The following is a 27,439-nucleotide window of genomic DNA, read 5'->3' as shown; positions in this document are numbered from 1 at the left end:
AAACTATGGGGTAAAAAACGTAAAATATGTTCTTTATTATTTTGAAATATCGAAATATGAAATAAAAATTCATTTCTGTAGTAATATTAATATTATAAATTATAATAGTTTAATTTGCCCAGGAAGAATGACGTATTAGTTCCTAAAATTATTGTTGCATCGTACAGAATGGTAAAATTCGGGTATCATATTTAAATCAACGGATCGTTGAATCAGACAATAGTTCGAATATTTTTTAATTATTTTTCGCGCAGTATATTTGTACGATTTTTCATGTTTTAAAACCAGTGTCCGATTTTTCTATGAATTCTTTGTCACAATTGCATCCGATACCATAATTGGTAAACACGAAATCGATTTTATAAACGTTATTAATTTAAAAATGAAATATAATACAAATAGAGAACGGTAATTAATTCTCCAAATATCACTTTTGTTTATGAATCGGTATTTCGGTACAATTACGAGCGAAAATTAAATTCTGATTTTAACAAATTAATATTTATACTTGACTTTCAAATCATACATCAAATTCTATTGTAATATTATTATAATATCATGTTTTTGTAAGTTTTTGAAAAAAACAGCTTGTGACATTTTATTTAGTTGATATGATACAATTAAGATCGATATATCTGTTCGAGTAATAATTGTAGGTTTATGTGTTTGCTGTAGAATCTGATGAACGACACGACCATGTTAGCTGACAGTACGGCGCAACCATAAAACCTAGCTGCTCCCTTTGATGAACGATAGGCTGCTATAAAACCTGGCTTACTACGCGTTTGATGAATGACATGTTGAAACGTGTGTGCCAGTTCACCGGCAAGTTAAAAAGATTTTCTGCACGACATCAGTTTCAAAACAGAAGCCTTTAAGCGTAAGTATTTCTTCTTACGCTCGAACGGATGACTTTTCAGTAAGATTTGTCGAATGACAGGTCGTTACCTCTCTGGGAAACATGATGTATGACGAGTCGATATTGTAGGGAGAAAGAAAGTTTCCAGACTTTTCGTTCAAACACTATTGGTAGAGCCATCTGTCGAAACAGCCCAGTTTTCTTTCCACTGAACCCTCGTTTATAAGCACACGTAAATTTTAGTCATTTTTTAAGTTCTAATTTGGTTTTAAAATTGTCGAGTTCCTAATATTTCGAATCGAATAATACGGGGACTTGCAATCTATCATCTTGTGTTGGTTAAAATTAAGGGGGGATTGATATCTCTTGTTGGATAGGAATTACTGTACTCCGGAAATTCACTTCTAATTGGGTAAATAAAACCAGAAACGGGTTGACGCGACGATCGACGAATTAAGAGGCCTCTTTACTTGTGGAATTAAAAAAATTAAATTTTTTTCTGCGTTTTCTCTTAGTATGTAGTCTCGAAAATATATCTACCAAATATTAAATTGAAATTTGGACGTAAAACTTTAAAGCTGCTTTCTTGAAACTAAATTTTTCGACACTGCGTAGACAATAACATAAAAACTATTCAAGATATCAACATCAAATTTACGCAATACCTTTAAAACTGGTCTCCCTATAGCATAAACTAAGATAACTGCGATATATGCAATACTTTTTCTTCTATTAACAAAAAAGCAACCGAATATATGAAAATATTCAGTACCTTTTCGTAAAATAACTACCATTGTGCCATTTCTCGTTCTTTTGAAAAGATCTTAGTTCATGATATAACCAAACTTATCTATATTAAGAATATCTTTTTGGATTTCGAATAACTTGTTCGCAAAATATTACCTACGCCGTCAGACGCTGTACGTAAAAACTGTTGATTGTTGATCAACAAAAACTGCGTAATCAATAAATATTATGCGTTGTAAAAATTCGTAAATATAGTTAAATATATAATAAATATATCCAAAAAACCTGGAATTAATCGCTCTTTAATAGCAAGTAAAAAAAATCACAAAGGAACATCTTTTTTTTCTTGCCAACGAGGGTCGTTCAATAAGTCCTTAGAAAATGCAAGACCTGGTACTCGTAGCATCGAAAATGGTTTGTTTTTAGTAAACATCATGACTCACTAGACAGCTGACAAAGTATCAGTCATATCCACCACACGGTTTCATTTTTATTGTCGATTGAAGCAAGAAACTTCCTCCTGCATCAAGATAATGCACGGGTGCACTGTGCAATTTCGATGGCCAAAATCGTGGAATTAAAGTTCGAATTATTACAACATCCACCATATTCATCGGATTTGGCCCCCAGTGACACTTTTATTTCCAAACTTATAAAAATGATCAAAGGTCACCACCGAGGTACCTATTTTGACGACCTTCCGAAATCTTAGTTTTTAGATGGTTTAAAAAAGTTGGCGAAACGCTTGGAAAAGTGTATAGAGCTAAAAGGAGATTATGCTGAAAAATAAAAAAAAAATCTACCTAAAATAATTTGTTTTTCTATATTTTTCTAAGAACTTATTGAACGACCCTCGTACAAGGTAGAATGACCCCTTAAAAGGCGTTTGGATGAATCGTTTTCATAATTATTTTCATGATTATCACAGCGATAGAGGCTCTATCACTCTCTGACAGCAATACGTTCCGATACCATTCGTAATCGAGTAAATATGAGCGTCGCTCGAGTGCAAGCGACGCGACCCCTGCGGACTGCACGCGTCATTCGAATTCGAATGACATGGCAGTCGATGTGTTAATCGCGGTCAATCTTCAACTTGCCGAACGTCGGCAATTTCATGCGGTGCGGCCTAATACACGTCGTACGATAAATCTTCACGTCCGTGACCCTTGTCAGAACAGTTCGATACAAGATTAACAATATCGAACGTACGGTCCGTCACGCGAGCGCGTGCCCGCGACGTATTCGTGAAAATGAATCTGCAAATACAATTTCTCTCGTTGCGAGCTACGTGAAAAAAATATAATCAACTTGCACGAACCAATCGTCAATGTATATTTAAGACAACGATCCTCGTTCTATTTATTACCGATCTACTTATCGGTGTAGACACACGCGGAAAAATAATCCGAACGAAATTGGAAACATTGAATTTACCAATAATTTTCCGGGTTACGTTTCATCGGAACGTTACGGGCGCTCGACGCGTTAAATTTGTACCGTGCACGTTACATGCTGTGTACATCCAGCGGCGGCATTTGATTTTATAACGTAAATATTTCATTGTTCAACAAATAAGTAATACGGTTCTTTCTGTTTATTATTGATGCCATATAGAGTATAAATAATTCGAAATCAAATATTTTAATTATTGACGGTTAAATGTAAATAGTACGACTAAATATTTCCATGTTATTACATATTGTAATGCGTCGAATAATTTCAATATCGCACGAAATTACTGTACATTTAACTTTGATAGTACCGTCGTCCAATTGTATTCTCATTTACTCAGTTTTCGCAGTGTTTTAGCTGGAAGTAAATATTCTGGCAATATTACACGGTTTATAGCATCGTGTAATATAATCAAATAAATTTTGAGCCACGGTTTTCTGCTCGCGAAATTTACACTCAGCTATTGACAGTTTGACGGTCACCGGTGATCGGCGTTTCGAGTCTAAACTCCATTCAAAGGCTCGAAACGAATGCATCCTATTGCTCATCAAGTTTTAAGTAACATACACCATCAACACTTCTATTTTCCTTACTAAAATTCGAACAAACCTTAAAGAGGTATTGCTGTCTAGACTGTCATTTTTTCGTCCTCTTTGGGAGTTTTATTTTTAATGGTAGGTAGGTTGTTTTGTACTGAGATTTTGCAGATATATTTATTCATGTTACAAGCATGTATGGTACTTTGTTTCATCAAAAAATATTAAAAATTATGGGAGTTATAACTTATCGTTTAATGGCTCCCCTGAAAAAGGTGCTTCACTGGCTTCCACGATTCAAACAGAGGGGGCTAAAGTATCTTCGTAAGGAAGGGTGTGCAGTTGCGAACAAAACAAAGTGGACAGATAAAGGAAATAAATATAAATTAAATTAAATTTAACCAAAGTGGTACAGTTATTATACACTTAAGTTTTATATATTATACACCTTTATGGTACATAGATTATGTAACGTATCATTGAAATTAATATTTACTTTCGTGTTGAAATAAGACATAATTAACGAAAATATTGGTTACAAGGGACAAAAATAAGTGGATAGGTAATAAAATATATAAAAATAATAATTGCTTTTAAACATCGTGGAGTGCTATTTATCAGATGTTCAATGTAATTTTTATCAATATTTTCAAATGCCAATCGTAAATATTTGAAGCAATTGTTCTTGTTCTGCCGTTTTTCTAATCACATATTTGAATTCAGTATGCTTCACAGTTTTCGATTAGATTAAAATTTGGACTTTGTGCCGGCCATTCCAATGATTTAATATTAGAATCCTCACAAATTTTTTTGTTTCTCTTTTAGCTGTGCCTCGAATCGTTGTTCTATTGCAAAATAAATTCTTCTACGAGTGCCATTTTCGCTACTACCTTTTCTAAATTTTCCGTTATTATTTCAATATACTTGTTTTCATTCATTATTCCGTCAATTTGTACCAAATTGTCAACTCCACTCAACGAAAAACACCCCCAGAACATTAATGAACCTCCATCAAAAACAGTAAACTTTTCCTAGTGTTGATGTTGTTAATGTGCGGTTTACATTTGAATTTTAGAAACTATATCCTTTAAGAAAATGCAAAAAAAAAAAAAAATTTTTTTTAGCAGTTTATAGTGAAAGACTCCCTTATACAGGATGTTCGGCACATTCTGGGAAAAATTTTAATAGGAGATTTTGGAGGCCAAAATAAAACGAAAATCAAGAATATCAATTTCTTGACTTAACTTCGTTAAAAAGTTATTAAAAAATTAAATTAAAAAATTATTTTTGGCTGCAGGGGTCGTTTGCAATCATTTTTGGTCATTATACATATCCCCGAAATCCCACGTATTTTCGAGAAATAAATTCCTCACCGAAAATCTAATGTGAGGCCAGAAATGGTTCCCCGAAATTTCTTGCAAATCTTTAAAACGTCATAACTTCTGAACGGATTGGACGATTTTAATGTTTAAAAAAGCAAACTACGCGTATTTTGGTGGAGAATATGTAGAAATTCTAAAAATATTCGAAAAGTTGTTCCTTGACCTCGTAAAGTGAGAAAATCCCTATAAAAATGGTCCAATTTTCAAACGGCCATAACTCGAACAATAGTGAATATATTTCATTGAAATTTTTTTCTGAAGTAGAGCCCATGAATACCTACAAAAAATATTGGAGAACTTTTCCGTACAGCGTAAAACAAATTTATGAAAAATGAAAAACAAATTTTTAAAAAAAATCGACAAGGGGGTAGGTGTCTAACTTTTTCGTAGAAATTAAAAATTTTCAAATCATTCTGAAAAAATTATTTCCGGTTGCGAGGGTCAATTACAATCACTTTTGGTGAATAGACATACCCTCGAAATGCTGCGCATTTTCGCAAAAAAAATTCAATACGAGCGGAACTTTAAACGTTAATAACTTTTTAATGAAGCCTCCATCAACTAATTAGTATTCTTGATTTTCGTCTTATTTTGGCCTCTAGAATCTCCCATTACAATTTTTCCCAGGAATGGTCGAACACCCTGTACAGAAGGATCAGACCGTTTAAACAGGTACAGCTCGACTGACCAATACGTATACCTTCCATAGTTTTAGGTTTACGATGATACGCTCTTGCACATATGGTATATTTCTAAAACTATATCTTTTAAAAAAATGTAAACAAAAGAATCAAATCTTTCAGCGGTTTACAGTGGAAGATCTCCATAAGGACGTTTCCAAACACGTCAGCGAATGTGTTGAACCATAGAACGGGCGAGAGCGCGAATGCATCGATGGCGTTGAAACACATATCGGTTCGACGATTGCGTCAGTTGACGTCTATATTCGCGCACGTACGCGCGCGCGTGTGCAACGAACATTAAAAATGCGCGACGCGACCGTTCCCCCGATGGCGCGGCGTTACGCGGTAATCGATCTTTGATTCGAAATCTTTCCGCGCCGGGAAACGTGCACCATCGCACGCGGACAAATCCCTTCCTCTCTGCCGTCTCTGTCTCGCCGTTGGCCCGCCGGCACGGCCCATCAGCCTCCCCTCTATCGTCCACCCCACCGACAGATAAAACTTCATCCCGCGCGCTTCGTTTCTCACGCCGCCCCCGCGCCATTTATATACGATTTTTCTCGTAATCGCGAACATCCATTTACGACGGGCTCCTTCAATTTCTCGTTACCCGTCCCCTCCAGCGCGGCCCGTCGACCCCCCCCCCCCCCCCTCCTTTCGCCTGCATCCATTCCCTCCCCCTCCCATTCCCCCTCCTCCACCCCCTTACCGACGCCCGCCTTCTGCCCAACCGACGCCCTTTCGCTATTGATTTACGACGGCTATTTGCAAGATCACGCCGGCCGCGTTAAAACTTTCTACAACTGCGCCGCGCCGTGCCCTGTGTCGTATTGCCCGGAGACGACGATTACGCCGAGTCATCGTGAAGTTCGCAGTCCGGGAATTGGACGCTGCCCAGAAGCCCGGGTCGCGCTCACCAACCCTCACTAAAATTATCGCGACGTGATTTTTTTCAGATACTTTGGGGAATATACGGGGTGTCGACCCCCCCCCCCCCCCCCCCCCCCCCCCTCTGGGACAGCCACCCGTTTCACGGTAAAGAAACGGTGAAGATACCAGTCTCCGGGTGATAATATTTCTTTGAATTTATTTTATATACACGGGTGATGTACGTATATCGCTTTGGAAGCCTGGGTATTTACTTTTATACTCTTCGTTAATTTTAATTAATTGTACGTCGTCCCCGGGAGAAGTTTAGAAAGAAGCGGGGAAAACTCGGAAGTCAGAGAGCCTTTACGCCACTGGCGGAAACGGGAGTTCAAAGCAACAAAGGTGGCGAGGAAGAAACGCGGAGGCCGGAGGAGTTGTCTTAATTTCGTATGGCCCACATGGAAACGAAAATTTGAAAATAAAACGTCGATAATGGTAAAAATTCACGGAGGCAATTTTCCTCCGTGACGCGAACAACATGTTGTTGAAGTTGCAGCAACGTATTAACATTATGCGTACCGGGGTATTCGAACGGAAAACAACATTATTAACGCAATACGCCCTGACATACTTTTTACAAAATTTTGACAATAGCTTTGGGAAATTTCATTCCATTATTCATGAACTACGATATACAGTTCAACGATCAACTATGGCGGGGAATTATATGCAGTATGCATTTGCCTTTTCAATAATGCCAATAGATTTTCAATGAAGCATGGACCTGGGCTTTGTCCTAGCCATTCCATGACAGAAAATAGTTGGACCTCCAACTTTGCGCGTTTTGAACCAACTTCAAATGTTATATTTCCTACAATTTCTATAAAACTTTCGGATGTTCCGGTTGAAGAAATTTGCCAATACGAATTCAGAATCTTATAATACGAATAAAGAAACTTATAAAATATAAGTTTGAAATGAAATTTCAACAATAGAGATTTCAAAAATCTGGCTAACCACCCACAGAAGTGACCTCCTATAGGCTTATCTCACTGTTATCAATCTTGTCAAAACTATTCGAAGGATTACTGTTAAACTGGTTAATACCAATATTAACAGAAAAATGCATGATTCCACATAAATTTGGTTTTCGTAAGCAACAGAATGGGCCAAAAAATGGAAAATTAAAATCAACGCGAACAAATCAGCACACATTACATTTACTACCAGACATATTATATTCTCTGCAGTCAAACTGAACAGCGAATACTTTGAAACAAGGGAGTGTGTCAAATACCTTGGTCTGCACATGGATAAATGATTCACGTGAAAAGACAACGAAAAGAAAAAGAATGCAACTTAACCACAAAATGAGAACCATGTATTGGGTCCTCGATCGAAAATCGAAGAGATTTGCGCTGACGAATTCAGAATCAAGAACGATCATTTATAATATCTTTTTTCAGAAACCTTATAGAATATAAGTGAAAGGGAATTTAAAATAAATGAATAGCAGTAGAAAAATATATACTAGTATTTCGTATATTAATCGGTGCCAGAGTAAGCAACGTTTCGAGATAACACTCCTCGAACTGCATGCATCGCCCAAAACTTACTACTCGATCTAATAAATAGTCCAGAGTCGCGTCAGCAAACTTTAATTGCTCGTATCTCGATAACGAAGCATCGGATCGCAAAATGGAACGTTTTCGTTTCCCATCGTGCAAGAAATTGATTCTGTGAAAAGGATCCACATTTTCATTAACACCGCGTATAAACCCCTCTAGTGGTTTTTTACCTCTCTATCCCTCTTTGCTGAGAGTCCTTCCTGCATAACCAACGGCCCTCCTCCCTGTCGAGTACGGATTTATTCGGTGACCCAAATAAAGTTTCTGTTTTTTTCGGGATCCTCCGCAGAACACGGAGGCGTCCGTCGCGGAAACGATTTTCGATCGTCGCCTGAATACACAAAACGGTCGCACGGGGCGGAAACCGTGGAGCCGCGTGACTGTGAAAAGAACGATTCTTTTTCACGAGATAAGTGGACGCTGCGGGGGGAATATATTGCGTGCAGGAATTTATTATTTTGAACGTGGAACAGAACATGAAGGTGATTTTAGTTGTCACGTGCAGTTATTATGGTAAATTAACGATTTTCAGTCTGACGAATACATTGTAAAACTTTTGGAAAACTGATAAAATTCAGTTTCTTTTATCTTCAGTTTTAGAGGTAGTATAAAAAAAAAAAGAGAAAAGTAATACCATTTTAAAGATCCTAAGACAAGGAAATTTTATTCCATAGATCTGGTAAAGAATTGTTTGAAACTTGTATCAAAGGCGGGAAAGTTCCCTGTAGATGACTGTTTCTTAACCACGAAAGGTAGAATTTTCAAGTAACAGAAGTTAAACGACTACACGCATACTCTACAGATTCGCAGACTTTAATTCAGAGAACAGCAGTCCACAGAAGATACTAATTTGGGATAAATTTTGAAATTCGATAAATCCTTTCAGCGAAAAGTTCCGGTAGAAACTTTCGATAAAAAAGTTTTTGCTCATTATTACGCCCTACGTTTCGAGATATCTTCTAAATAATTATCGGGTAGAAAATTTATGGATCGGTATTCGAGGCATTAACTATTTCAAATTCGGTTCATATTCGGTAATTGAACCGTGTATTAACTCCGTTCGGTGTTGATTCGTTGATTGTAAGCCATAATTAGATTTAATAAATTGAATAACTATACCATAGCTGCAGTAATTATGGAGAGGAGCCGCATGCGGCTCGCGAGCCGTGGTTTGGCCGTCATTGGTAAATAACTTGTCCCAATCTAAAATTTCACGAATCGAACAATCACATTTCAACGCACACTTAACATCCAAGAACGCTATCGTTCTTATTTTCGAACTTTCCAACTAAATGCTTTAACAGTCAAAATCCGGGTTGTTTAAATGTGTTTTCTATGGATAAAATTTTGTAAAATTTGTCTCGATTGCAATGCTTTCTCTTCCCGTTAGTCAGAATGCGAAGAACTCGAGAACGTCGCGCGCTGTAAGCTCGAAAGCTTCCAACGCAGTCACGTACGATCGCGCGGCGTCTAATAATAATTGAAGCCTCGATAATTGATGCAAATGCAAATGGAAAATGTACATCTATTAACGGCGGGTGTATTGTTGTGTTCGAGACGATGAATGGCGTAAAATCAACGGCCGTATCGAACGTAGGCAGGCTGAAAAGCCTCGAAACGAAATCATGAGAGACTCGTAGATGCAACGAGTTGGTTGAGCGTGTTGAGCTAGTACAGCCATTTACGTCGCCGGTGTACCAAAAGCTAGCCTGCAGCCACAGCTCGAGTACACTTGATTCAGCACTGTCGACTCGTGAATGGATTCCCACTTGACAGCCAGTTAAAACGCCTGTTGCTTAAAGGAACGCATATGAACGCACCACTAATCCGTGGAGGATTTTATGCCTGCAGCTTTTCAACGATTATTGCGTAGAAAAGAAATCAACATCGGTCGAGGAACAGACCTCGAACACGAAAAAATTTCAACGATGAAGCATCGAAATTTGCTGTTCAACGCTGACCATATTGAAATCTGATGAATTTTCATGCACCACTCGACGCTTACATCGACGAGGAAACGTTCTCTGTTCACGTTGGTAAATGTAAAATATTCGTGCCACGTCAGGACTTTGAGAGTATTTTTAATATTCGATCTAACTAATATCTAACCTTGGCAAATAGTGGACTAGACATTTAAATTAATTGACTATTTGTTTGACAACTTGCTTCTAATATTTTACTATTTATGAGAAAGAACGAAAGGTTGTAGTGAGAATAATTTTGCAATACTGAAAGCTACCCATTTATCGAAGAGAAATTGTACTGTACATACTCCGAGTCGTGCAAACAAAATGAAGCAACACAAAGTATTTTACTGTACATGCTCGAGTTATAGGAACAGCACGAAAAATGTGAAATAAATTCAGCAATATTTCTGTTCAAACAAAAGGTTCTCGAACGAATTTGTATTCAAACTAGGTTGAAATGAAGTAGGGAATGCAATTTCTGGTAAAAAGTTCCTGTAAGCATATAATCAAAAGCGCTTCGTTAAGAAGTTATTACTAGAAAAGTTTGTGTACCATACTTCCTCAGTGTTATATCATCTGCTGAATAATTCCAGGAAATACAGATAATATTCGTACGAAAAAACTACACATTTTTATATTTTGATCTACGTAATATGAAATTAAAATGCTATTTCTTAATCCTTCGAATACTGACCTTTCTTTGAATTACTATTTTCATATTTGTATTATCTATATTCTCAATTTATTCGAGAACATTTAACATTAATTATTTTACTAAAGAATTATTCTATAAAAATGTATCGTTATATTTAATTAACTGCTATATGCTCGAATACATTGTGTATAATAATTGTGTATAGTAAACAGTATTCAAAGGCGCGGTTCGGTTCGTAGAAATGTCCGCGGGGCTGAAAGTTTCAAAAGAACGAAGCAATTTAAATGCATTCATTCGTTTCGCGTTTTATTTAAAACGAATTCGTTCTTTTCTGTTAGACGTTCGGAACGCCTGTTGCTCCGCGAATATCCGGTGTAATTTTTTAACACCATAACCGGGGGATCTTCTCGTCGGATGAAGATTGTTCTGGTATGAAATTCCTTTCACGTTTACGCCGGCGTTTCCACCAGCTTTTTCCCCGATCAGCGATTTCACCTGGCAACAGCTGTTGTGAAAGACAGTCCTGAAAAAAGAAAACCGAAGCTTTACAGAAGAAACACGAGATCGTTTTGACTCTTCATCTTCGTTCTTGCGGTATACCTCGACAGCTGAGCTATATTAATTTCCTATTTCGATAGTCGTTTACCAACGTTAAACGGACCAGTGTTCCCTCGTTGCTAAAACAACCATTATACCCGACGTAGCGTTTCGGAATAATTACAGAAATCGAAATGGAAATTTTACTGTGAATTGCGCTCTGGAAAATTACAAATTTTTCCATGTTGCGTTCAAACTTGTTTCTCGTAGGAAAGTATACAAAATTTATATTTTTAGCATTCTATTTGTCTAGGGGTCAGTTATATTATCATTATGAAAATGGAATATCAGCCAGAATTATGACAGCATCAAAATTATACAAAACTTATATTTTTAGCATTTTATTTGTCTAGAGGTTAGTTATATTCTCATTATGAAAATGGAATATCAGTCAGAATTATCACAGTTTTAAAATTAAAAAGTACGATAAAAAATGATTTCAATCGAAATGGGTTACCACGAATTCAAAAAAAATTTAAAGGAAGCCACTGCATCGAAAAAAAAGGAATCCAAAAATGAATAGAGGCGTAGAATCAAGATAGAACAAACAAAAAATGGAATTTAAGGGGGCAGTCTCATGTGTACGTTGTAAAATTGAACCATTTTTGTTAATTTTTTTAAACTAAATGTTACATCTAATACTATATTTATTTTCGAAATTTACTTAACTATCCTTTAGAAATACAAAATAAATTTTTCAATAATTTTTGTTGACTTTTCATGTTTCTATTACGCCCACAGTAAACATGTGTTTAAACACTGGCGTAGGTGATTTTAGCTCTCAAGGCTGCCTAAATAAAAAAAATCAAAAGATTCTTATTCGGTAGGTTTCCTATTATCGCCCGTAACAAAATAATTCATTTATTTTTTAGTATCGACAGAAATGCATTTAAAATTGGAAGATCATACTAATTAATTTCAGCTCCGTACAGAATTCTTTCCAGAATGTTGGCACCCAAATGGCACAAACGCTGGAATTTCGACTTTTAAAAACAGCAGATGTCTCTTGACCCTGTTGTAAACCTTTTAAAACAGTAATGTCTGGACTGTACAAAGTAATCACCCGAAGTAATAACTTCGGTAATTACCGCGAGGGATATAAAAAAAAAGGTTCTACAATTCACAATATTTGACATTTGTCTCTCAAAATTTAACAGTACATTTTTAAATATATACAGGGTGTTCGGCCACCCCTGGGGAAAATTTTAATGGGAGATTCTAGAGGCCAAAATAAAACGAAAATCAAGAATATGAATTTCTTGACTGAGTCTTGGTTAAAAAGTTTTAAAAAATTAAATTAGAAAATTTTAAATACTTCTGGCAAAATTATTTTTGGTTGCGGGGGTTAATTACAATCATTTTTGGTCAATAGACATACCCCCGAAATCCTACCCACTTTCGAGAAAAAAATTCATTACCGAAAATGTCATGTCTGACCATACAAGATATTTTTCCCTGAAATTTCATGCAAATCTTTAAAGCATCATAACTTCTGAACGGATTGAAGGATTTTAATGTTTCAAAAAGCAAACAACGCGTATTTTGATGAAGAATATGTAGAAATTCTAACAATATTGAAAAAGTTGATCCTTGACCCCGTAAAGTAAGGAAAACCCTATAAAAATGGTCGAATTTTCAAACAGCCATAACTTCTACAATAGTGAATATATTTCAATGAAACTTTTTTTCTCAAGTAGAGCTCATGGGTACCTATAAAAAAGTATTAAATAACTTTTCTATAGGGCGTCAATCAAAATTATTAAAAATCAAAAACGAATTCTTAAGAAAAATCGACAGTGGGTAGGTGCCTTTCAGCGAAATTGAAAAGTTTCAAATCACTCTATAAAAATTATTTTCGATTGTAAGGGTCAATTATAATCATTTTTGGTCAATAGTCATACCCTCGAAATCCTAACCATTTGCAAGAAAAAAATTCAGTACGAGTGGAACTTTAAACGTTTATAACTTTTTAACGAAGCCTCCATCAACAAATTGGTATTCTTGATTTTCATCCTATTTTGGCTTCTGGAATCTCTCATTACAATTTTTTCTAGGGGTGGCCGAACACCATGTGTACTTTCAACAAATGAAATAAAGTTATTTTTTTGAGGTCTCACATGAGACTAGCCCCTTAAATTGAAAGAGCTAAAGTTAGAAAATGCAGCCTCTGAAATTCTTGTTTAAAATTGTCAGTGAACGTGTGTAAACGCAGAAGCGTGTTGAATTGATCGATTCGACTGATCTGGGAAATCGATGCACTCGAGAAAGTATCGCATCTCATAAAGCGAGAACACTGCGTATGCAGGCTTTCGGGTGCGCCGAGGAGACGGGTAGGCAAGCAACCGAGAGATTTAGTGAGATCTCAGAGTAAAGTGTGGATATTGAGGGTATATTACTCACGGGCTGCGGTTACGACACCCCCTGCCAGCTCCTCGGTCCTTCGCTAGTTCCTCTTGAGAAATACCAGCCAGGTAAACACCTGCAGCCAAGCGGTAGATGCCCTAGCGAACATGCTTGGTTGCTGGGCCGGATCAGCAGCCAGGCTGGACCATTTGCGTGTGTCCGTGCCATTAGTAACGGAGGGCGCAGTAACATCTTCGACGGTAATGCAAATCGGAAATCCGCCCACTCAATTACACCGATGCAGTCCTAATCATGCGTGCATCGAGGCACATGCTGTAATCAATGTCCCTTACTGCTCCTAATTCGGCGAATGACGAGAATGAAACGCAACTGACGAGGCAGTTCGCCCAGGATTTCTTCGACGATGCTGGATACCAGCATGTATTCTGGGAGAGTTCGTGATTACATTTTGAATACCTTCCCCTCAATCGATGGAACTTTGAATTAGCAGCTATCCTACTTAAAACGCCGCTCGCCCTTTGCCCGTGAATTTATTTTTTTATTTTTACAGGGAACGAAATATCTGTACAAGAGCAACGAACCGAACGAGCGCGAATTAGGGTTCGGAGTTTTATCGATAATTTTCTTCATTATTCGCTCATTTATTGGTTTAACGGGGAAAGAACCTCTTTCTGGTAGAAATATGATGCTGACAAAAATGAAAAAACGAAGATGGTAATAAAAAACATACGTAGATTGAATACACCTGCATTTAGCAAACCTTTTCGCAGATTTCCTTTAAGTTTATTTATATTTACGAAAGCATTTGAATGTCACGATCGATGTCAGAAAGATGCCCTATTTCCAGAAAATACCTTTCATACGAATCGTTGAGTCAGCTATAATTGGCAAAACATTTTAAAATTTCATCCAATTTGGAAATTAAATCTTTCAAACGACATTCTTCTTACGTATTCGATAATGGAGTCTTTTACATTATGGTATTCGTAAATCGTGTGGTATATGGGGCGTATAGTGACAACTGTGAGGAATATAAAAATGTCCTACATTAGTTATTCGCGTGACAACTAACAATTAATGTTTCCCAACGTAGCATTATTTGTTTTAATTAATATGCATCATAAAAGAAACTGAATTATGATTCGAAATACGGCGGCACAAAAGATATGAATTTGCATGTCGACGGTATAATTTATGAAATGTTGTTGGGGATATTTATAACGAACAGAGAAATAAGAAATGTGGCGTGATTTCTTTGTAACTTCTGTTTTAACCAGCATTCTAATTGATCAAGGAAATCAAATAAAATTGTGCAAATTGTAGAGAATGAAAACCGGTCGTGTTTTACCGTGAAGGGACTCTGTCATAATTGTTCGACACAAACGTTTCACTATTTAAATGTTCGAATGTCGCGTATATACTTTTTAAATTGTCATATTTGAAATTTCTTTTAGAAAAGAAATTACACATTGAACTAATGAAATTTTGTAATACTACGTAAAACTGACTTCATCTATGGAGCATCGCGTAATATTGACGGTACAATTTCGTACTCTATGGTCGAACAATACTGTTCAAATTGAAGCGAAACAAAAATGCCATTTCTGTCTCACCGAGCAGTCGTCGTAGTCGACTTTTTAATCGAGAATTCCATCAAACCAGTATCCAGTATCCTAACTCAAATTCTGTCCTCGAAAAATTCCCATCTCTTATCTTTAATTACAAGAAAAAACTACATAATCTTCAGCATTAACAGACAGTATACTTCTAAATAATATGTACTTCATCCAGCAGTCTTACACAAGTTTCTATTTATTCACGGTTTGATTCTGCAAACCGTCTGTAAAATTACAATTTTATTTCTGTAGATCACGAAAGCATACCGAGTAGAAATATTTAAAAAAAGCGAATATGCTATTACTTTCTCTCTATATCGTAACTTCGAGATCAGTATACAATCGATTTTCACTAGAAACTGCTGTAGGAAGTACGAATGATATCTGACCGGAGAAAAGAACTACATAATCTTTAGCATTAACAGACAGGATACTTCTAAATAATATGTAGTTCATCCAGCAGTCTTACAAAAGTTTCTGTTTATTCACGTTTTAGACATTTGATTCTGCAGTCTGCAAAATTACAATTTTATTTCTGTAGATTGCGGAAGCGTACCGAGTAGAAATATTTAAGAAAAGCGAATGTGCTATTACTTTCTCTCTATATCGTAACTTCGAGATCAGTATACGATCGATTGTCACTAGAAACCGCTATAGGAAGTACGAATGATATCTGACCGGAGAAAATGAGAAATAATAAATGTCCAGCCACACGACCGCATTCGATGTTATCGAATTGTTCGTTTAAAGCCATGGCTGGTGGTCGCTGGCGCTATTGATATTTGCAAAAGCGCGGTCTAAGTCGCAATTACCAGGAAAATCAAGACAGATACACGGATCAGATGCGTCCGGATCCCGGAGGACCTATCTTAATTATGGTAAGGTGAACTGGACGATAACGAATGCATGGACGAGATTCTGCGAGCGTTTACCGCCCAAGGTGGAGGACGCCATGATGCGCAGGCTGTACACGGTAGGCATCCACTAATAGGAATTAGCACCAGTAGCACAATACTGTCTCTGGCGCGATATAGGCCGGGATCAATCAAATCTCCAATACCGTGGCGAGGTTCTCGATGACTACGTTTACAACACAGACCGCGAGCTCATCAATCCGAACCTGCCCCGAATCGAGTCGATATTGGTATCCTTGCTCGCATTGTTATCGCCCAGTCAACCCAACAGCCTGTGTTACGACGTAGACGTCGACGACGACGACGTACGGTATCTGCGCGGAAAGGTCTATGCAGACATACACCGGAATACCGTCGAAAGAAAATCCTAGGAAAGTATTGGACGGCCATATCGACGGTATGGAGAATATTCCAAGGTGGGGAGAGCAGATATTTCGATAAAAGTGAGTAGATTGTGCCATTCGATTTTCATTCTGCTCGCTCGTTTCCACGTCCGTTTCTTCGGGCAGAGATTCGGCGCGGATACTTCCTGTCGGATCGCTTGGAAATTTGCGAGCATCAGACAAACGGTTCGACGACCACGTTTCGGAGATAGCATATAATTTTCTTCCGTTCTTAATAGCAACAATGTAAACTTTCTGCGAGGCCCGATTTTCGCGATAATCGAATTTGAAAACTTTTGGGCCACGCGTGCGATTGAGTACGAGTTGCCTGCGCGTCTGACTATTGATGGATGTTTCTACTGGAACACGATGAATTTTCAATCGATTTTCTTTCTTTTCACTCGCTGTGAACAGATAGTTTAATTTAATTAAATTCTAATGGGTACATCACAATTTCTGTATTAACCCCTTAACGTACGATTTAATTCCAAATAATTTGTCAAACGTATACCATTTAATTTTGTTTAAATTAGTTCGTACAAAGAACGAATACCTCGTGACTTGATGACAAATAATTACCTCATAATTGTTAAACTTGACATTAAGAACTTGTCACGAGTCAGACTCGTCATTGTATGGCATGGGGTTAAAATGAACCATGGGGGGGTTAAGAATAAGCAGGAAAATGTGTGAGATTTGTATCAGTAACGTGTAATTGAAAATGTTTCGCGTATCTAATGTGGAAGATCGTTTGCAAACGGCTGATCTGCCGGATGACGATACAGCAGGCTTAATTAATAAATTGTATAATAGAGGAGGAGAAGGGGTGGCCTCGTTTTTACGGAAAATGGGTCTCGCAACGCAGTCTTTCCTGCAGTCTCCTTCAGATGAATAGCCACCACCGTTACATTAGAAAGGTCGGCTAACTGAGGCGGCTTGATTAATTAACGTGTAATTAATGAGTGCCCGAATCTAATAAGAAGCTTGCGGTGTAATCACCCGGAAATTTATCATGCACGAAAATAAGCGAAGTTTTCGCTGCGACACGGGGAAAAATGCTGTGGAATTTTCTCCCTTTCTCTAACCGCCTCGTTTTTCACGGGGATTCGCGCAACGAATTGTTTTACATTCGCGTACCAGCGCCGGAATTACTATTTGCATCAGCTTCTCGGCCGAATATTTGAAAAGCAATATTTGACATTTATCGTACCCCGGTTTCGTTTTATATTTGATAAACTTATCACTTTTATTGATCAAAAGGAAACAGACGTCTGTAGCGTTTTTTTTTTTTTTTATTCGCGACGCACAGGACACCAGCACTGTGCACGTTTAAAGATGTACATTTTGTTGCGCACGAGGCAACAGCAATGAATAGCGAGGAGTATATTTTATAGGGTGACAGAGGAATTTTCGGCCAAACCTTGGTACCTCGTTTCTGCGTAAAATAACTAAAAAACAGCACACGAATGCGGTTTGTGGAACGCTTTGTTAAAAAGTTATGACGAAAACGTGAAATACGCGAATAATTCTCACAGAATTATTGTTGGTAGCGTACGGATTAGCTTATTTGATTATTTCAAATATATTTATTATTGGGTTAATCCATGTCTTTATAGAGTAATGATAGAGGCTAATAGAAATTCAATTTTTATCTTTATTTTTATTTTTATTTCTTATCTGATTTATGAAAAGAAATTGATACTTTCAAATGCTACTGCTTTTATTGCAAATGTGGACGACAGCTTGCATCGCAAAGTTCCTGTAAACTGTGAAAACCTATAATCTTGCCTTTGCTGCTGCGTTCATTACCGATCCTATAAAAATCAAAATCTTAATTACAAAATAATATTATTACTCAAATTTTGCCTACCATTATATACCACATGAAATATTCCAACACATCCAGCAGTAATTAAGTTATGTATTCTGTTTGGAATTTCAAACATGGTTAGTGTTGAACAGCTTAGGACGCGTTCTTTATTCTTTTCAAATATTAATAGTACGAAAGTTTAAAACCCTCCAAATTACTTAACAGCACAGAATATGCTGGGCTCACTTAATTTGCAACTAATATTTCCGTACAGCGTCAAACAAATATAATAAAAATAAAAAATGATTTTTAAGAAAAATCGACAGGGGTTAAGCGAACTTTGTGAGAGCCAACACATTCATTTAAATTGAACTCGTAACCCATAGGGAATCTACGGAGGCTAAGACACGGGTCAGCAGATTCTAAAATCTGGTCCAATAATCCTAACTCAGGGCGATTAAATAGTTTCAACTTAAATCGATTGCTAATATTTATGTTAATTATTATTCAAATAATTTATATACTATAAGGATTAAAGAAAATTAAATAAATATTAAACATTCCATCATCTGTCCACTTACTTTTGTTCCTAACTGCAAGTGTTGTCTTTTCTATTTGTTAAATAATTGGCTTCTCGAACTTTGTGCGAGCCAACACATTCATTTAAATTGAACTCGTAACCCATAGGGAATCTACGGAGGCTAAGACACGGGTCAGCAGATTCTAAAATCTGGTCCAATAATCCTAACTCGGGGTGATTAAATAATTTCAACTTAGACCGAACGATGGACGGTGTCTATCGCGATCGGACGCCGGGCGCGTACGCGTCGACCGTCTCCCATTCGTCGACAGGATTCAACCGTTTCCTATTGTTCTTCACATTTGGAGGATAATCCGGTATTCGACCAGCGGTCCTGCAACATTAATAGAACCGTGCCGCGCCAACGGTGTCCTGGCAGCACCGTCTGGCCAAAGTTACGCCCGGAAAGTCGTTGACAGTGAATACGATTTTCGGAGGGGCCGAACCAGGCGTCGTGTGCGTTTATCTTGCAGAACGGACTCGTCGAAAGCTTTGCTAGGACAAATTAGCTCGGTTAGACTTTCGAGATTTCCGAAACTCCCTGGGAACTGCCGCGACGAGACGCATGGTCCCATTCGTTTTTGTCTTAGGAAAACGGCTGTGCCTCCAAAGTTCGCTGTACCGGAACGTTCTTTGAGACCTTACACGGCTCGGATCTGCACCTATTCTCATCTAGCCTCCGTGATGAATGGGTCTCGTCGGGAGGCCTCGAACGATCCCCTCGTAAACAGAATTTGCATTCTAATATGTTAACTAACGTCTAAAGACACTTTGTCGAGAATTTGCTACGACGGAGTATTAGACGTCCCGGGTCGACGTCACTGATAAAATGTTAAAAGGCGGCTTTCAATTCTTCGTTATTCCGGCACTCGTCACCCATGTCCATTGGACAAACATTGTCTCTCAGATTTCATATTTCATTTTTTGCTGGTACAATTCTTCCGTCGGTTAAAATATTAAACTGATCAAATAGCAAAAATTTAGCCATTCTCTGTGTACACCTAACAAATTGAAGAAGACAAGATTTCTGAAACGCGAAGTCTCAGATTTCATATTCCATCTTTTCGCTCGTACAATTCTTCCGTCGGTTAAAATATTAAACCAATCAAATAACGAAAGTTTAACCATTTTGTGCCAGCCTCCTTTTCATTATGAAATGTTGGCACGTTTCTTTATAATAGGTGGTCGAAAAGGTCACTATAGTTTTTGAACCTAATAGCGTAGTCGGTGGATTTGGCGCGGTCTTTCGCATGTAGCCTCCACACTTGGTCGGGCACACGTACTCGCGCACGGTATACACATCATTCAGGTTCGTTTAGCGTGTAAGAGGATTTTCGTGTACCCACTTGCCGGAAAGCGGAGCGTGTAAACTTTTTACCGAAAACACGCCAGCAACCAGCCTTTCACTTGCGTGAACAGAAATCCAGAAATCTCCAGTTCAATTTGATACGTCTCCGAAGCTTGACCCCGTATCGACAAACATTATTTTCCCCCCTTCTTCGTTTCAGTCAGTTTGACTTTGTGTCTACGAGCATTCTACAATGTCCAGTTGATTCAGGATATTTGCGCGACAGTGTCAACTCGCGTCGATTGATATCGCGTGTTGACGTTACTCAGGTGCATCTCATCATCGGAAAATTTGCTACGCGACGAATCACTTTCTGGAAACACAAACGTTCGAAATTTGGGACAAATAGACCCTCCGTACTATATCTGTGTTGCAACTTCTGTTTTATTGCGTTTTAAATTTCAAACTCACCAAATTCACTACGATACAGAAGATACGAAGGGAATTCTCAAATTTATTGAATTTTGAAGTTACAAATAATTGGAATTAAATTCAGTTCAAACATCAAATCTCATCATTGGAAAATTTGCTACGCGACGAATCACTTTCTGGAAACACAAACGTTCGAAATTTGGGACAAATAGACCCTCCGTACTATATCTGTGTTGCAACTTCTGTTTTATTGCGTTTTAAATTTCAAACTCACCAAATACACTGCAATAGAGACGATACGAAGAAAATTCTCAAATTTATTGAATCTTGAAGTTACAAATAATTGGAATTAAATTCAGTTCGAACATCAAATCTCATCATTGGAAAATTTGCTACGCGACGAATCACTTTCTCGAAACACAAACGTTCGAAATTTGGGACAAATAGACCTTTCGTACTATATCTGTGTTGCAACTTCTGTTTTATTGCGTTTTAAATTTCAAACTCACCAAATACACTGCGATAGAGAAGATACAAAGAGAATTCTCAAATTTATTGAATTTTGAAGTTACAAATAATTGAAATTAAATTCAGTTCGAACATCAAACTAACGAGACGACTTTAATTTTATGAAACGAAATTCGTAACAATGGTCGAATATTAATTTGGGTTTCGAGTTTAAGAACGAGAATTAAAGGAGTTATGCTTTTATACTAAACCTGCCAACGAGAGAGTTGGCAGTATGTATCATAAATGTACCAACCCGTCTATATTTAAATATTTTGACAGATTAGGCAAAGATTATGGTGATGCAGCATTTTAGAATAATGTATAATACTACTTAAGTAAATAAAACGAAAGAATTATAATATTTTAGCGTATATAATAGAAATGGTTATGTAAAAACCTAAAATACTAAATTTCAAGCGTTTCATTAATATACCAACCTATAATATTTTTATTATGTTTCCAGCAATTGGATTGTTTTTTCTTTTGTTTGTTTGTCATATGTTTCATTTGGCGTCTTTAAGAGTCCAGTGTGTTATTTAGGTTAACAAAATTTGTAATATACAGGGTGTTCGGCCACCCCGGGGAAAAATTTTAATAGAGGATTCTAGGGGCCAAAATGAGACGAAAATCAAGAATACCAATTTGTTGATAGAGGCTTCGTTAAAAAGTTATTAACAATTAAATTCAAAAATTTCAAATCGTTCTGGAAAAATTATTTTCGGTTGCGGGGGTCAATTACAATCAGTTTTGGTGAATACACATACTTCCGAAATCCTATCCACTTTCGAGAAAAAAATTCATTACCGAAAATTTCATGCCTGACTATAGCGTTGATATGTTTCACTGAAATTTCATACGTATCTATAAAACATCATAACTTCTGAACGGATTGGACGATTTTAATGTTTAAAAAAGCAAACTACGCGTATTTTGGCGGAGAATATGTACAAATCGCAAAAATATTCGAAAAGTTGGTCCTTGACCCCGCAAAATGAGAAAAACGCCTTAAAAATGGTCCAATTTTCAAACAGCCATAACTCCTACAATTGTGAATATATTTCAATGAAACTTTTTTTTAAAGTAGAGCTCACAGGTACCTACAAAAAAGTATTAGACAACTTTTCTGTAGATCGTCAAACAAAATTACTAAACATGAAAAAGGAATTTTTAAGAAAAATCGACAAGGAGTAGGTGCCTAAATTTTTCGGCGAAAAAAAAAATTTCAAATCGTTGTAAAAAAAATACTTTTGGCTACAGGGGTCAATTACAATCATTTTTGGTCATTAGACATACCCTCGAAATCCTACTCAGTTTCGAGAAAAAAATTCCTTACCGAAAATATAATGTGAGGCCAGAAATGTCTGTCCGAATTTTCATGCGAATCTTTAAAACGTCATAACTTCCGAACGGATTGGACGATTTTAATGTTCAAAAAGCCAAACGACGCGTATTTTGGTGAAGAATATGTAGAAATTCTAAAAATATTCGAAAAGTTGATTCTTGACCGCGCAAAATGAGAAAAACCCCATAAAAATGATCCAATTTTCAAAAAGCTATAACTTCTACAATTGTGAATATATTTCAATGAAACTTTTTCCTGAAGTGGAGCTCCTAGGCACCTACAAAAAAGTATTAGACAACTTTTCTGTAGGGTATCAAATAAAATTATTAAAAATGAAAAACTAATTTTTAAGAAAAATTGACAGGGGGTAGGTGCCTAAATTTTTCGATGAAAAAAAAAATTTTCAAATCGTTCTGGAAAAATTATTTTCGGTTCAGGGGATTAATTGCAATCATTTTTTATGAATAGGTATACCCTCGAAATCCTAACCATTTACGAGAAAAAAATTCGAGTTGATGTGAAATTTTTCGACAAAATTAAAGATTTTCAAATCGTTCTAAAAAAATTATTTTTGTTTGCAGTGATCAATTATAATCATTTTTGGTCAATAGACATACCCTCGAAATCTTGTGCATTTTCGAGAAAAAAATTCAGTACGGTCGGAACTGTAAACGTTAATAACTGTTTAACGAAGCCTTGATGTACAAGAATTAAAATTTGCGATTATTGAAGCCTGAAATAATATAGATAAAAATATTACAAAAAACCTTATTGCAAGTATGCAAAATTGAATTTTCGATATAATTCGTAGTGGTGGAAACTTAATAAGTAATTAAATTTTTGTTTTCGTACATAAGATTTAAAATAAAATGAGTTTTATTTACAGTTGGTATATTTATGAAACACAGATTAAACGGTATTTCTGTCATTTGAGTTATTAATTACAATAAACTAACTGCTTTTGAATATTTATTTTTATAGTACTCTCTAGGAATAGAAAGTACTATTATAGCTTAATTTATTTTCAAAAGATCAAATTCCTTACATTTTAAGGAGGTTGGTATATTTATGATCATGACCACTGTTTTGCTAAGAAAAGCATCTTTATGATCCTCCATCATCGTCCAATTATCGCGTTAACATTTTCATGAGTTTCAGTTGGATAATTATCGATGTAACGTATCGACACAATTTTAATCAAGGAACGATTTCCAGACACGCGTTCAATATACTTTCGTTTACTATATCCGAAGAATATTCCCCGAAAATTCGAGCGTGGCCATTAGTTATGCCCGGTACATCGAACACAGCCGCCCGTAGCAACGTACAAAATATTCGGAACGAAATATCCCGATGACGCAATTCTAGAAATTCGTCGGAACGTTGATAGATGTCACGGGTCAATATCGCCCGAAACTTTCGTTCGTTTGGAACAAAATAATCCGTACCCGAAGAGTTTAACCGTAATCCCTCAACGGTAAAATTTATTGGTTTCCTTCTCATTAATGCGAGCGGCGAAACTTTCGGCCGTTGCCCGTTCGAAAATTCGCCATAAATTATTAACGCCGCACAATAAGCCGAACTTTCGGTTGTGAAATTAAAATTCACTATCGTTCGAATAATTATGATACTCTCTCCGTACGTGTGTGTACGTTGGCGCGCGCGTGTGTGTATGTCCGAGAATGGTGAGTCATAAAGAAAAAACGTGAAAAAACGAAGGGAAAAGAATCGCACGTCCCTCCCTACTGTTAGCACAGTGGTGCATACCTATTTGCGACAGTTGGTACGCTGCCAAGATTGCTGATTCCCCGCGGCTATCGTAGTACCACTGTTCCACCTCTTTCGCCCGAATACGTAAATCTATTGTGTCGCCGACGACGGAGCGCATATACGCGAGCCAAATACTCTTCGCCCGTGTTCCGTGCTTGGTCTAGCTTTGCCCGTAGTCTCGGCGAGCTCACGGTCTGGCCGGACCTGAAATATTTCAATTTTCCAAAAATTTTCACCCTCCGACGGCAAATCCAACCCTGTCCCGCTATTCCCGGGAAACGAGCCACCGACGAGCGTCGCGACTAATGAGCTATTTTCTGAAAAAGGAGCCACAAGACAGTTCGTGTCCATAAACGAAAGTTTCAATGATGCAGCTGTCGGAACGATGCTTAACCCGAGTCTGGATTTGAAGGTTGTTTACGTTTACGTCACGAAGGGCGATGGGGTTAGGACGAAGATCGATCTGACTTTTAGGAATTACAGGAATTTCTTTCAGTGTCTGTAGATTTATTCGTTAGAAGTATCGATTGATTTTTAGTGAGATATTTTCAGGCAGTCTCATGTGTACGTTGCAAAATTAATTTTTTTTAACTAAATGTTTCATATAATGTTATAATTTATTTTCGCAATTTACTTAATTATCCTTTGGGAACGCAAAATAAATTTTTCAATAATTTTCATTGACTTCTCATGTTTTTATTACGCCCACAGTAAACATGTGTTTAAACACTGGCGTAGGTGATTGCAGCTCTCAAGGTTGACTAGATCAAAAAGGTTTTTATTCAGTAGGTTTTCTCTTATCGCCCGTAGAAAAATGTTTAATTTATGTTGAAAATTGCGAAAAGCAAAATGGTGAAAGTTAAATTAAAAATTGCAAAATTTTGTCATGTTTTCCACAACTTTTTAACCCCTTGCCATACAATGTCGTGTTTCACTCGTCATCAAGTCTTATAAATTAAAATCACTTTTACATTCACGAAGTATTCCATGTACGAATAAATTTAAACAAACTTAAATAGTATACGTTTGAAAAATTATTTGAAATTAAATCGTAAATCAAGGGGTTAATAAAAGTATATGATATACTCATTATAAAAATATAATTTTGGTACGGGCGAAAGCTACTTGCATGTGGAACACCGTGTAAAAATTTCAGAGCAATCGAACGTATAGTTTTTGAGATTTTATCTACGCCAGTTAAGAAAGTAACATTTCGAGAGAAACGCATTTAAAATCTGCAAGATCATACTAATCAATCCCAGCTCCATACAGAATTCCTTCCTGAGTGTTAGCACAAATGCTAGAATTTCGACTTTTAAAAACGAATGTCTCTTGACCCTGTCGTAACCCTTTCGAAACAGTAATGTTCGAAAAAATGTTCTATAATCCACGATACTTAACATTTATCTCTTAAAATTTAACAGTACATTCCTAAATATATATACTTTCAAAAAATGGAATGAAAAGAAATTGATCTTTTTGAGGTGTCACATGAGACCGCCCCTTAAAGAGAACTTGTCCTTTGGGTAACATTTCGGTTTCAGTATTTGTTCAAAAATATTTTAAGCCCTATATTATACTTTTTTAACTCGTAATTTTTTAGAATCGCGTGCTGGACAATATAAATCGTTACCTGAGAGTTAATAGTAGCCTGTTTGATGTGAAAAACCTCTGCCTCTGTCAATGGTATCCTCGTGCAGGAAAAGTCGTCATTTTATTAGTGCATTGATATATCGGTCATTAAATTTAATACGTTTTCGATCATCGTTTGTCAGTATTTTTTGTACGGTTGCAAAATAATATATCGACCTTGCGTCAGCTCGTAATGCATCGAAATCTGCAATTGTATAGAAATATTATCAAAATCTTTAAAATTCGTCACCCCAAAGCTGTACGAATATTACGATATTTATTCATGATAGCGAACGAACCTCTTTTATATGGGTCGCAAATGAGTGTTAATAAACTTTCAGTACCATTGAATCTTTTCAAGACATTAAACATCATACGAGCACACAGATAGGTCAAACACGATTGACCTTTCATATTCTGCGATGGAAAATCCGGTGCTACCTATTTCATGTCGCGTTCAATATTTGCTTATAACTTTGTAACAAAGCGTTTATAGCCGATCTTCGTGTCACATATTTCTCTTATTTCCACCTGTAGAATATGTTGCCGCAGTTTGATGGGAAAATCCAGAACAAACTGTACGGAATGACCCATTTCAATCTATAAATCCAATTATCTGACGAGCTTTTCATTATTTGAAAAATATTTGAAACGGGAATTTCTTTGCTTCGAAAAATCACGCGGTTAAAATGGTCATTTTGTGTGCTATCGTAGCGCAAGAATGGAAATACGTCATCTCGTGTGAATATAAAAAGAAATATTATAAAGATACTATCGCTTGATTGTTCACCAGGAATTCAATGACTTATTGCGCGAAACAGCAAAGCTATTAACTTGGTTAAATGTATGCCTGAATTCAGTAACGTTTAATAGGGTAGTTAAACACTACAGAGTCTGGTACTGCAAAATAGGCAACGGTATTGAATCAAACGTCGTGTAAATTAAGCATTATGGTTGCGTTCGTTACTGGTCTTTCTACACGAGCAGTTACAGTAAAGGCTAAATTGATCCAATCGACTGTGCCAAGATTGTTAGAAAAATATAAAGACACCATGAATTTGGATCCCGTCAGAAGAAAACTGCTGTAAATGATCGAGTACTGTAGCGTTTGATTCCAACAGAATTAAAACGTATAGGAAGAATCATGAAATCACATGAAATAAGCTTTGTTTGAGTAGATCCAAGCGTCAAAGGATCTATGAAAAAGCCACTTTTAACAAAGAAAATGAGGAATTCTTTCCAACGGGATCAAGAACATATTAACTGTATTAATAGAATGTGGAATGAGTGTAATCTTTTCAAAGGATTCGATATTCTATGACGCTGGAAAAGGTATTCCAATCAAGATATTTATAATGATTTGTTCTTGATAATGTTCGCGAATAAAAGAATATTAAATGATAACTCAACGAATTACTT

The sequence above is a fragment of the Colletes latitarsis genome, chromosome 5, assembly GCF_051014445.1.
Source record: "Colletes latitarsis isolate SP2378_abdomen chromosome 5, iyColLati1, whole genome shotgun sequence".
Lineage (NCBI taxonomy): Eukaryota > Metazoa > Arthropoda > Insecta > Hymenoptera > Colletidae > Colletes > Colletes latitarsis.
This window is presented reverse-complemented; position numbering follows the sequence as displayed.